General features: G+C 39.6%; 1 pseudogene across 1 annotated transcript; it reads right to left on the bottom strand.

The window, feature by feature from the left end:
• Positions 1 to 7031: 7031 nt before the first annotated feature.
• LOC141045178 (uncharacterized) lies at positions 7032 to 11373 on the bottom strand (annotated as a pseudogene). Its single transcript, XR_016502050.1, has 4 exons — positions 11317 to 11373; positions 10871 to 11112; positions 10209 to 10540; positions 7032 to 9836 (listed from the first exon to the last, which is right to left on the bottom strand). The product of XR_016502050.1 is annotated as an uncharacterized LOC141045178 (transcript).
• Positions 11374 to 13344: the final 1971 nt, after the last annotated feature.

Here is a 13344-nt window from a genome sequence, read left to right as displayed (position 1 = left end):
GGGGCTCCTTATGTTGTAAAATCAGCGGTGCTTGTCGAACTTGAGGCAAAGTTGCTTCTCCAAGTGTACAAGTTTGAATCTGGTGCAACCTAGATTGTGCCATCCCAGATGCTCCATCATTATGAAGCCTTGCCACGACTCCTTCAATCTATGCAGTTCTTTGCAATACGTAGCGAGGACATTCATGATAGCATCTAACTTGGACTCCAAACTTTTTGTCATACTATTGTCTTGGCCTCCAGCCATTCTAAGAGAAGGACAGAAATGACTGTACAAGAAGACAATATTGGTTTAAAGGAGGGTACTCCGCAACCTCTAAATTGCCTTAAGAGCTTTAAGAAAAGGGGTAATCCACTCTCTCCAAGAAGAATAAGACTCCAATATTGTAACAAAAGAAGTATCAGTTTAGAGGAGGGTAATCTGCAACCTCTAAAATGCTAGTACACTTTCAAGCAGAGGGATAATCCGCACTCTAACGAGGAAGAAACTAGCTCTGATATTTGAGGTGAATGAAGTCTCGACAAACTGTCATGGACACAAAAATACAGGCTCGAAATCTAACAAGAAGTTCAAGAAGAAGTGGCAAGAACTAGATTAATGAGATGAATACAAGAACAACACCAAAGAGATGAGCTAGAGCTCCAAGAGATGTGTTGTCGAGACTGAAGAACTCTTCAACCTCGATTCCAATATATAGTCCTATTTAGGAAGCTTCTCAAGTAACTTCTACCAACTAGGAAGCTTCTAAAAGGTTCCAGAGACTTGTTTCTAGAAGGTTCTCTAGAATGTAGATACTCTTCTAGAACATTGTTCCTATAACTACTCAATTGACCTTTAAGAAGGAGAACAACCACCATTTGGACCAATCTACAATTTATCTCAAAATGAGTTGGCTGAACTCAAGGAGTCTATTGAAGAGAATTTGGCCAAGAACTTCATACGCCATTCCAAATATCCAGCAGGAGCTCCAATTTTATTTGTGAAGAAAAAAGATAGATCATTATAAATGTGTGTTGATTATCGAGGACTCAATAAAATCACTATAAAAAATAGGTACCCGCTACCTTTGATATCTGGACTTCTTGATCAATTGAATCAAGCTAAGATCTATACAAAAATAGATCTACATTGAGCATATAATTTGGTATGCATCAAAGAAGGACATGAATGGAAGACTGTGTTTCGAACAAGGTATGGACATTTCGAATACAACGTCATGCCTTTTAGACTTACAAATGTACCAACAACATTCCAACATCTAATAAATGATGTCTTTCAGGAGTTTTTAGATGATTTTGTTGTCTGTTACCTAGATGACATTTTAATCTATTCTAAGCACCCAGAAAAATATGAACTTCATGTTCACCAAGTATTACAAAAACTAAGAGATGCAAGACTCTATGCCAAGATAAAAAAAAGTGTATATTTCATACTACTCAAGTCGACTTCTTAGGATACATCATTTCAAATGATAGACTTATGATGGATCCTAAGAAAGTTCAAACTATTATGGATTGGAAGATCCCAAAAACGGTAAGAGATGTACAATGCTTTTTGGGATTTGCCAATTACTATCGGATCTTCATCAAAGACTTCTCTCAAGTTGCAGCTCCACTTACACATTTGACTTGCAAAGACAAATTTCAATGGAATGAAGAAGCAGAAGTAGCATTTGAAGCTTTGAAGACGACCTCTGTTTTTGCACCAATCTTGTATCACGTTGATTTTTCTAAGCTATTTCTTATGGAAATAGATACATCAGATTTTGCTTTGGGTGTCATATTGTCACAAATGGGAATAAATGATAAACTTCATCTAATAGCTTTTTATTCCAAAATTTTTTTAGTAATCGAGACAAACTTCGAGATCTACAATAAAGAACTTCTTACAATCATAGATTCATTTCAAAAATGGTGCCATTATCTAGAAGGTGCTTCTTATCCAGTCACATTATATACGGATCACAAGAACCTTGAATATTTTATGTCAACACGTATTTTGAATCGTTGTCATGCCTGTTGAAGTATGTCTTTGTCAAGATTCGAATTCAAGATCACTTATCGATCAAGAAAACAACAAGGTTTGTCAAATACACTCTCTAGATGATCTTATCTTGCATCAAAGGAAGGAGATGGTGCTTTTGATCAACAACAAGCAATTCTCTTGAAGCCAAAGCATCTTCATCTTCGAGCAATGAAATCAACACTAACTATTGATTCAATTTTCATTAAGCGAGTTTAGTCAAGTATGTCTTCTGATCCTCTTATTCGTGATATTAAGAGAAATCCTTCAAAGTCTCATGATACTTCAAAGTTTGAATTCAAGAAGAATCTACTATATTTTGAGGGACGCCTATATATTCTAGAAGGTGAAGCTCGATTACGTGTTCTTCAAGCTCGTCATGATTTTCTAGCAGAAAGGACATTTTGGGTACAATAAAATTTTGGAACTAATATCTAGGGACTTTTGGTGGCCTCAAATGTGAAAAGAAGTTAAAGATTTTGTACAATCTTGTGATGTTTTCTCGAGATCAAAAACTCCTCATCATCAACCTTACGGACTTCTGCAGCCATTACCAATTCCAAAACAATTATGGTCTTCTATTTCTATGGATTTCATCACGGATCTTCCAATCTCAGGTTCTTATGTCTCTGTATTCGTGATAGTAGATTGTTTCACTAAGATGGCACATTTTGTACCATGTAAAAAATCTATCACAGGTGAAGAAACAACTAAGTTCTTTCTTGACAATATCTATTGCTATCATGGATTATCCAAGGATATTATATTAGATAGAGGAACTCAATTTGTATCAAGATTTTGGCGGACTCTTTTCAAGATTCTAAAAGTAGATATAAAAGTATCCTCAACATTCCATCCTCAAACTGATGGACAAACGGAGCGTGTTAATCAAGTTTTGGAGCAGTATTTAAGATGTACCATTGACTACCAACAAGATGATTGGGCAACTCTTTTGCCATTGGCAGAGTTTGCTTACAATAACTTGGTACATTCTTCTACAAAACAAACACCTTTCTTTATTAATTATGGTTATCATCCACGACTTGATACTTTTGACTTTTCAAAAGTTGATAATCCGGCTAATAAAGATTTGGCAATTCATTTGTCAGAGCTACATGCAACAATGAAGGTGTAGTTAAAAGAAGCTCAAAAACAACAAAAGGTCAATGCGGATGTCTATTGAAAGGAACAACCACCATTCCACATGGGTGATAAGGTATGGTTACTTCGTTGCAATATCAAGACCACTCGCCTTTGTGACAAGTTGGACTATCGAAGGCTTGGACCATTTTCTATTTCTGCACAAATCAATCTAGTTGCATATCGTTTACATCTCCTGGAGTAAATGAAAATCCATCCAGTATTCCACGTATCTCTTCTTGAACCATACAAGATAGTGGACATACCAAGAAGAAGACAAGCTCCACCTCCTCCTATAGAAGTAGACAATAATGAAGAGTTTGAAGTGGAAGAAGTCTTAGATTCAAGGCGACGTCAAAATAAATTGGAATATCTTGTCCATTGGCGCGGATATGATATTAGTGAATGCACATGGAAGCCAGCAAAGAATCTTGCAAATGCAGCAAAGGCGGTGGAGGCTTTTTATCGATGACATCCATCAAAATCAAGATGAAAATATTTTTTATAATAGAAACAAGATCTAGGCAAGTTATCATTCTACTTTCAATCCTTGTTTGTAGCTTCTTTGTAGTTGTGATGCTCAAGAGATGGAGAACCAACAACCAGTAGATTTAACTCAAGAACCTTCATTTGCTGACTTGTCGGACGAGACATTATGATTATCACAACCTTCAAGATGATGCAATCGAGATAAAGATCTTCAAGAATGACATGTTCTTCCTCGAATAGATGGCAAAATATAACGCATTTGATATCATGACCTTGGAAGGGACTCCCGATGTTTGGTGATTTTACTAGAGGTAGGAACAACTCCTGATGATGTTCCAAATGTTTTATTTGAAGGAAGTTATGAAGGCCTCAACAATGATCAAATAATTAGGTGGTCTTCCTGCCCTTGTATGGGACACTACCGATTGTTGAGAGGCCCTATCAATCATCTTCAAAGAGAACAAAGATCAAAGTATGTGGCAAATACAATTCGTCCCATCATAGATTTCCTCAACATATGATGACCGCTCTTCGTGGAACTTGTCCCTAGAAGGAGGGGTAATATCACGGACATACTCATGTAAGCCAGTAATTACATATATAAATAAGTAGAAATAAGTAAAAGTAGATAAAAGTAAGTTAATTCTATAGTATTTAGTATGGAAGCTTTCTAGAAGCTTCATAGATGCTACTTTGACTTTATAGGTGTCTTTAATTGACTTTTTGGATTAAAAACGTAGTCAACAAGTTGGTCATGTGCCACACATATTATTAGCTTGAAGACCAAGCTAACTATGTGGCCCACACGTAGAAAAACTTGCCTTGTAAGTCAAGGCATGTGTCCTACAAAGTCAACACATATTAAAGGTCCTATAGAACGTCGCCACGTAGCCCTTAGTTAGATAATATATATAGAGATAAGAGTGAAGCCTTCTTCATTCTTCTAAACTCCTTTCTTGCTTCCAATCTAGTTTCAAGGATTTCTACTTTTTTTGTCTTTTGGCAATAGCCATTCCAGTTTCTTTCTTAATATACATATCAAGTTATTTCTATTTTGTCATCTTTCTTTGAAAGAAGTCTTATTTGTTTATTTGTCTTTATCATGTTCTTACCCTTGACACTTTAAGATTGAATTTAAAGATTTTTTCTTATTGAATGGCCAATTTAATCTCATAATCTCAATTTAATCAAATATTTGTAGGTAATTCTCAAACATAGTTTTAATAAATATTAGATCTTTGTAAAAAGAATGCTAGAACTATGAACTTGTATTGAAGATTGTTGGACTTCAATCACTTCTAAATAATACAAGCATGAAGTGATTGAAGTCCAACAATATAGAGGCATGAAGAAGCATATTAGAGCTCTAAATAAGACTAATGGCAGATAGACAAACTATCATATCTATCTCATAACTAAGTTTTAATCCTAATTTTTTTTTTTTGTTTCATTTCTTTTAATATACTTGTGTACAATTAACTTCAATTATTATGTAAATATACTACACTACAAAAAATATTGTCTCTAATTTATAATATCATTTTTAGTACATGTATTTTTTATACATTGTTTTTCAAATTAGACTAAATTGAATTTATACTAAGTTATGACTATCATTATATGTGTGTATTATTGCCTTGTTGACTACCTCTAATCTCCCCAATAGTTAGAATATTTAAAAAACAAAGTTTATTTAAATAATAAAATTATTTGTCTTTGCATGTTGCCAAGGTAATATGCATGGCAAGGGATTGAAAGGGCTACACTTGATGGATAATAATTTGCAAGCAAAATTTACTTGTACACCTCTAATTTGATGAGAGTTGTGCAAAATTCAACAATTTGAATAGAATGAAGCTAAAAGAGTTTTAAAAATACTTTTGTATTTGAAAATAACTACCATATAAAATAAACTCTACATAACAATCTATAAAGTTTTTATGCATGATAAAGGAGAAACTAGTATATGTGATATTTTAGAGGCTTCATACAATTTTTTTTTTTTTTTTTTTCTTTAAGTAATATTTTAGAAACATATTCTTATGAAAGCTCCAAAGTTCCTTGAGTTATTAGAAAACTACAATACAAGTAGAAGTACATAAATATAATATTAGAATCAAGACAATTCCAAAATTAACAAAATAATCATATAAGGATAATTTTTAAACATTGTAGGAGCTTTTTAAATTATTCTTATATCTAACATTATATTTACAAAAGCATTATTAAAAATTAAAATATTGGATATATGTATGCATATTCATATATGTATAAAAAATATCAACTTAGAGGTGAATAATCTATAATCTCTTTAACATAATAATATTTTAATATAGATATGATTATTAAAGTTTTATTGTTGTTTTTGAATTATTGTTAAACCTAGGATATTGCCAATATTATCGCAGTTTTGCTACTACCACCACAACCTACTACCCACTTAATATATTTCTTTAGTTTTTTATTCTAATCAAAAAAATTATTCAACCAAATAGTTTGAAAAACATTTAACAATGAAAAATTGATTTATTTGAATGGTATTAAACAAAGGGGGCGATACTAGGAATCTTAAATTTATTACTTTTATTGTAAAAAAGAATTGAAATATTCTTTCAATAATCTTGTGCAATTACTTCAAGATTATGATAGTCTATTACTTCTAATGTAATGAAACTTTATTATGTTTTTATGATGGTTATTTTTTTAGTTTATATTAAAACGGATGTTTTATCACAAAAATTATCTTTAAAGGGCATTTAACATATCTTTCACATTGAACTTGCAACCTTCATTATCATCTTAATTTTTATAATTACAAGCTACAAATGCCAAAACAAACTAAGCAAATATGGTTATCAAACCAACCAAAAATACAGTATTATCAGATGAGACTCTTCATCTCAGAATGGCTTGAAACCACAAAAAAACATGGAAATGTACAAAACACAATGTGGCCAGTCAAATTCCAACCATTACGACATTAAGACAGCACAAGAGCATCTTTGCTTCAGTAAGACATTGTGGCACAAGTTAGACATTTACTAAGTATTTAAGGTTTGAGATTTTCTTTGCGCTACATCGATGGCTTTTTCTTCTCCTCCAGAAGACTCAGAATGCACATTGGTTCTAGGGCTTAGTACTTTTTCCAGGTCAAGATGAGTACCCAGCAGCTTTGGTTTCTCCGACTTATAGTCCTTGCGCACTGTGCCACGAGGATATTACACTTCCGGTTCCAGAACCACCTCCACGGTAAAGTTGCAAATCCATGCACTGATCTCCATCTCAACAGACTCAATGGCGAAGAGGATCAACGTATCATAACAAGAAGGTACCACAAGTTCCAAAAAACAGTAGACAAAACCACATACGTACACAATTGATGAGGATCAAGAAGAAAACCCTGCAGTTTTAATCATGGTAAATGACATCCAGCCAAGTTTAAAGAGTTGTCCCAGATGTGTCTTATTCAATGGCGGTAACAAACAGAGAGAGAACGAGTGCGGCGAAAACTCCAGTACATCAACATTATACCACACCTTTACAAAGGAAGAAGTAAAAAGAAAGAAAAAGTGAAAAAAGAGTCGACTCTAAAAGAATGTGTTCACAGCCAAGCGAAGGGAGCTGGCAGTGAGACAACTATTGAGAGGGGGAGAGGAGCCGGGGAAGCCTGCATTGCACTGCACAGCACTGCAATCCGAGACTCCACCCCTTTTCCAATCCCACCACCTCGAGATCAGTATATAGCAGCTAATGGTAGAAATCAATAAATGCCCGGTGCTAACGAAATCCTACTGTTTCAATCCTACGAGTGCTGTCGCAAGATGCAAGGAATGGGCGGTGAGACAGTATTCGAGTGCAGGCAATGTGCTTTGAAAGAGCAATCTTTGATTGCTCTGGTATCGAGCAGCTACTCGGGAAGAGAGAGATAGAGCAAGGTTCCATATACTTGATCCTTACCAATTATCCTTGACTAGCATAAACCTTCCAAGATCTTTCTAATCCCTTACAGCTCCAACACCAACAACTCCTGCTGTTAATCCAACCTGAACTAAATATTTTTAAAAAAAAACGCAGTATTTTTTGCCGACTGATAGTCCACTCCCATCCGCCCTTACTGCGTTCACCGCAGCTTCAACTCCCTCGCACATCTGGAAGACACCAGCAATAGCCTTGATAGTTATGAAATTACCGAACTTACTCCGGAACACAAGTGCCGGACTCGTCCCACGAGTAACCATTACTACAGTCGCATGAGTAGCCCACCGCGGCACTAGCGTCCGAGTGGCACTCCGCACCGTCGTCACCCAAGGTCTTGCAAGTGTTGGAGTTGTCACATCCATCCTCACACCGTGTCAGGGAGCAAATAAACGGAAGCTGAACGTCACATCTCAAGTCATTCAACATGTAAGGAAGTTTAGACTTGTCACGAGCCTGCTCCTTGGATTCGAACTTGATGGTGAGACAGCCCTCCTGTCCACCCAAGTTGTTGGGCTCTCCGTGGTTCCAGAAAGATTGGTTGAACTCAATGCAAGGATAACCTGGGTAATTCCACCCATTGGTTTCAGGCTCAAGGGTGTAAGGTCGCCTTCCTCCCAAGTAGCAGCCAAGGCCCCAAGGGTTGTTCTCGTCACGGAATACTGTTCTGTTCGATTTGTAGCATAGCTTGCCGAGATCTCTGAGTTCATCCCAGTCAGCCGGTGCAGCCAAGTGACCATCGGAATGTTGGCGGCAGTAGTACTCCGCCTCCGCCCAGGTCTGCGGCTCCTTGACGAGCATGAAGCATGTACCGGACTTCTTCCCTGGTTCGTAACCCTCTGGGCATTCAGTGTCTGGCTGAGGAGCGGGAGAAATGTAAGGAGGAGGAGGGGGTGGTGATATAACTGGAGGAGGCGGTGGGGACACAACTGGAGGTGGTGGTGGAGATGGTGATGGAGGGGGTGGAGATGGAGAAGGAGGGGGTGGTGATGGGGAAGGAGGAGGTGGAGATGGAGGAGGTTGTGATGGGGAAGGAGGAGGAGAAGATGGGGAAGGGGGAGGGGGAGATGGGGAACGAGGAGGATTGGATGGGGTTGGAGGAGGTGGTGAAGAGGAACGAGGAGGATTGGATGGGGTAGGATTAGATGGGGTTCGCGGAGGAGTGAGCCCATAGAACTGTGCGCATGTTGCCTCGTCCTTCTGTCCAGGAGCTCCAGGCACACAATTTCCAACTAGAGATAAGATATCGCCAAGGCGCGCACATGTGGGATCCACTCCCTTGAAGTAATTGTAGTCGAGAGCGACTGCTGTCAAATTGTTCAGTCCACAGAGCTCAGCAGTGACTGTTCCGGCCAAGTAGTTCCTGCTCATGTCAAACACCTCCAGATCCCTCATGTTCTTAATGCTCGTAGGCAACCCTCCTGAGATGTAGTTGGCACTGTAGTCAAAGAGGTTGACATTCTTCAATGAACCGATCTCACTCGGAAGTGTTCCGTGGAAATTATTACCCAAGGCAACAATCTCGTTCAGGGTATTGCTCATGTTCCGAATGGAGGAAGGAATGCTTCCATCGAATCTGTTGTTTGCGAGCACCACGGCGGAAACAGGGGACTCCCCGAAATTGTCAGGGATATCACCCTCGAAATTGCAGTTATTCACGAAGATCGCATCCAAAGTGGGCTTCGAGAACAGCTCCCTCGGTAGCTTGCCAAAGAATTCATTGAATCGGATATCCAGATACACCAAATTGGGAATGTCCAGGACGACCAACGGAAAAGACCCACTGAGCTGATTGTTGCTAAGGTCAAGCTCAAACAACGTCTTCATGTAACGGAATGAGTCGGGCACTTCTCCGGAGAATCGGTTGCTGTTCAAATGGAATATTCCAATTTCCCGAAGCAAACCCAACTCCGGCACCAAAGTTCCCTTCAAATCGGCGTCATTCAGATCGATGCCGGCTACCACCTCAAGGTACTGAAGATCCGGATCCTCGGGAGGTGAACAGAAGACCCCTTCGTACTTGCAGACATCCTTTCCGACCCATGTCTTAAGGATCCCTTTGGGATCATCGGTGATGGCCTTCTTCCATGCCTTCAGAGCAATGTAAGCTCTCCACTTGCTCCACGCAGGGCCATGGCGTCCAATTCCAGGGGGATGACGACCCACACCGGGAGGGTGGTTTCCAATCGGGCGGTCTCCGAAAAAGGGATCTGTTGTCAACATGAATCTTACATTAGTACCATCGTATCTGAAGAATTTTCGAAGTTCACAAGAAGGAACATTCAAATTCGAATATCGAGAAGAGCTTGAACATGTGAGTACAATGTCACAGGTTGGATAAAAAATGACATTTAGCTTCTACATACATCACCAAATTGAATAGACCTAATGCTTCAAGTAATAACTACAGACCCCTGTAGCAAACTCTTCAGGTAAAACCTTTAGGATGCGCGAGAAAGGTGAAGACCCAACCAGTTTTGACAGAACCTAATCTCGAAATCAAACGAAGGGTCCTACAGGTTCTTTAGAAAGAGAACGAACATGATGGAGACAAGAAACAACAGAGAGGGGATGAGGCGAACCAGTAGCTACAGCTTGTAGCGAGAAAAGAGACACCAGGAGAGCAGTCAACAAAAGGGCATTGATAGTGGCCCCCATCCGCAACGGCTGAAAGTAGGTCACTTGCCCTGCTGTCGCCAGTTCTATGCTCAGCCTCGAAAACACTCCACCAGGACTACTGAGCGAGAGCTTCCAGCTGAAGTCTCACAAGTGACTACTGCTCTTACTTGCGTCCCTCCCTGTGGTTCTTGCTTGCGGTTTGATCCGTTTCGACACCTCTCCGCTCTTACCACTGCCCTTCTTGACCTGTACCGCATTGCCTCCTTGCCCTACTCCACCACTACAATCTTCCCATCTGCGTCACCATCATTTTTTAAAATATTTTCGTTGTTTATTCTAAAGAACACGCCAAGCTCAGCACTACACTACATGTGCAACATCAAACCGGCAAGCGCAACTGCTCCCAGAACTATCTATATCTGCAACCACTATATCACCAAACTCATATCTGAACACCAGCATCAAACGCTTCAACACTCAAACATGCAATGCCTTCTCTGCAAACCACGAAACTAGCATCGACGTGAGGTAAGAAGAAAACACATTGCACAGACAAAGAGGTGTAACGAAACGTGGATTTCCAGGTAGCGATGAGAAGAGCAATGGACCCGGTGGAGGTGCGTACCTGAGAGAGGAGGGGAAGAGAAGTAGCAGTACAAGAACCAGGGAGTGCAGCTCCTGACAGCTGCTCCCAGTGGCGAGTCCGGACGCCGATCTGGAGATGCAAGCACTAAGGCACTGCTTGGTATGGCAATGCAAGCGCTGGCCCGAGCAGCCCCAAGCTGGCAACTTTGGACGCGGAGGTGGGGGGTAGTGAGCTGGTGGCCTCTGTGCCGGCGCAAGAGGAGGGACAATGTTAACCAGAATTCACATCTAAGGCAGAGGAAAAACACACGGCTCTCCTAGGGCCCTACCCTAACCTATACGCCGAGCCCGCGGCCATAACGTGGGCTAAAAAGGGCCCAGGCTCCCAGGCTCTACGCGCGGCATTTCAGAGTGTCGTGGTGGAGTGGGTGGCCAGTTTAGGCTCTCCTTTCAGCAAAGCTTGTAATCCCATTTCCGAGCTTGCACCATCACGAGTAGTTTCTTTTTACCGTAGCTAGCTGGGATTGTTGGAAATGAACCCATCGCTGAATGGGAGAATTTCGGGGCGCGATTCCTCGTGAGTTCCCTGTTGTCATTGTTGTCATTACAGCGAGTCGGGGTAACGCGGGTGGGCAACTCACGTCATGGTGGCCGTCGCGGCGACCACCTCATCGCACGAAGGGTATTAATGAGCCATTGCCAGTTCAGGGCCAGCCCACTGATGCTCCTGCTTACGACTTTTCCTGTTTCCTTCGAAGACACTGCATCTAATTTCTATCTTTGTCCCGTTGCTCCATGCTCCTGCTCCCACCTTCCCCCTCTCCCCCTCCCCCCTCTTCCTCTATCTTTCGCTTCTGATGCTACAGTTAATGCTTTCGTCCCTCATTCCTTCCCTCCTTCCCTTCCTAGCTTGCACATTCGGTAGTCTCCAGTCGTGGCAGCTCGTAGCTGCTTCGGTGTACTTCCTGGATTGACATTCTTCTGTTTCTGCTTCTTCTTCTTCTGTCTCAGTATGTGTGTGTGTGTGTTTTTAATATACTGTTGCTTTTTAATCTTTCCCTAGATTTTCGTCTTTTACTGTGTCCGTTGTGTGGGAATTTCTCAGTGTGAATGTGAATTGACCATGAATTAGATAGCAGTTGCTTTCAAGGAACTGGTTGTCAAACTGCTGGCAAGGTAGCGATTCCTGGCCATTGACCTGTCAATCTGTGCGATGGAGCCATTGGGTTGTTAGATGCCTAGCTACTTGGGACCGTGTGTGTGATAGTTTAGGATATATTCGTGATTTGACCATGGACACGGCTCATGGAACGGGGAAGGGCCTTGGATAATAACATTAATAGTATCAACTGTAATAATAACAATAAATTATAATTATATATAGATATAGATATACTTTGCGACTTTATGTGGTGATTTCTTTCCTTGATACAACAGGAATATGTAAAAATAAAAATAAACATATAACCAAAATGAATTTGATTTTCATTCCTACATTCTCCCCATGTCAGATGTTTCATTTCTTTAATACATAAATCACCCAAGACCATCACTTTCATTCCACTTGCTTCTGCCCAAACCAATAACAGATCTGTCACCTTCATTCAATGTATTCATTCATCTGGAGTAGCTGTACAGGGCAGGACTCAGAGGGTTGGAGGAGGAGTAGCTACACTTTGCCAATGCACATTAGGAACACACAGATTCTCTCAACATGTGAAACATTTATAATAAACAAATAAATTTTCTGCACTTGTATGTATGTATGTATCTGGCTGATGCAGTGGTGTCACTAATACAACCACACAGCCAGTTGTGCTCCAATCACCTATAATTTCAAGCTTGCCATTGCTAGAAACATGTAATTATTAAAGAATGTGCTGATTTGATTCTTGAGGCACATTATTGGTGCCCATGACCTAAACACAATGTCTGAATTAGCAATGGGATGGAGGGTGTTTGTGAAGGTGCTTAGCCCACCATCGCATACACCTTCTCAGATGTTGGAAATTGTTACAATGAATTGGCTTGCAACCTCCCACATTCCTCTAACACTGGTTTTTGAGATCACCTCTATTGTTTTCATCTTGTCTCTTTTTTGTTTATTTGTTCAAAGAATTTTGTTATTTTCCTTCATTCTAGTGGGGAAAAAAAATGTAAAATGTAGAGCTAACATGTGCTAAGCATTTGATTACTTATCTCATCTCTAATAATATGTGGAATACATGCACCTTATTTATTTATTTATTTATTGATGAAAGTAAGACTATGAGATGATAACTTGAGATCTTTTCTTACTTACCTGACATTTTATGAACAAAGAGGTGACATATTATGCTATATTAAACACGTATTTAAATAAAAACAAGACAAAAATACACTTATCAGTTGGTGTTGTATTTCAAACTTAATGACCATGCTTGTAATTATATATATATATATATATATAGTGAGAGAGAGAGAGAGAGAGAGAGAGAGAATTGTTGAATTGACCTGAGCATTTACTAAATTAAC

Source organism: Physcomitrium patens, chromosome 3, assembly GCF_059467195.1.
Source record: "Physcomitrium patens ecotype Gransden chromosome 3, ASM5946719v1, whole genome shotgun sequence".
Lineage (NCBI taxonomy): Eukaryota > Viridiplantae > Streptophyta > Bryopsida > Funariales > Funariaceae > Physcomitrium > Physcomitrium patens.
This window is presented reverse-complemented; position numbering and strand designations above follow the sequence as displayed.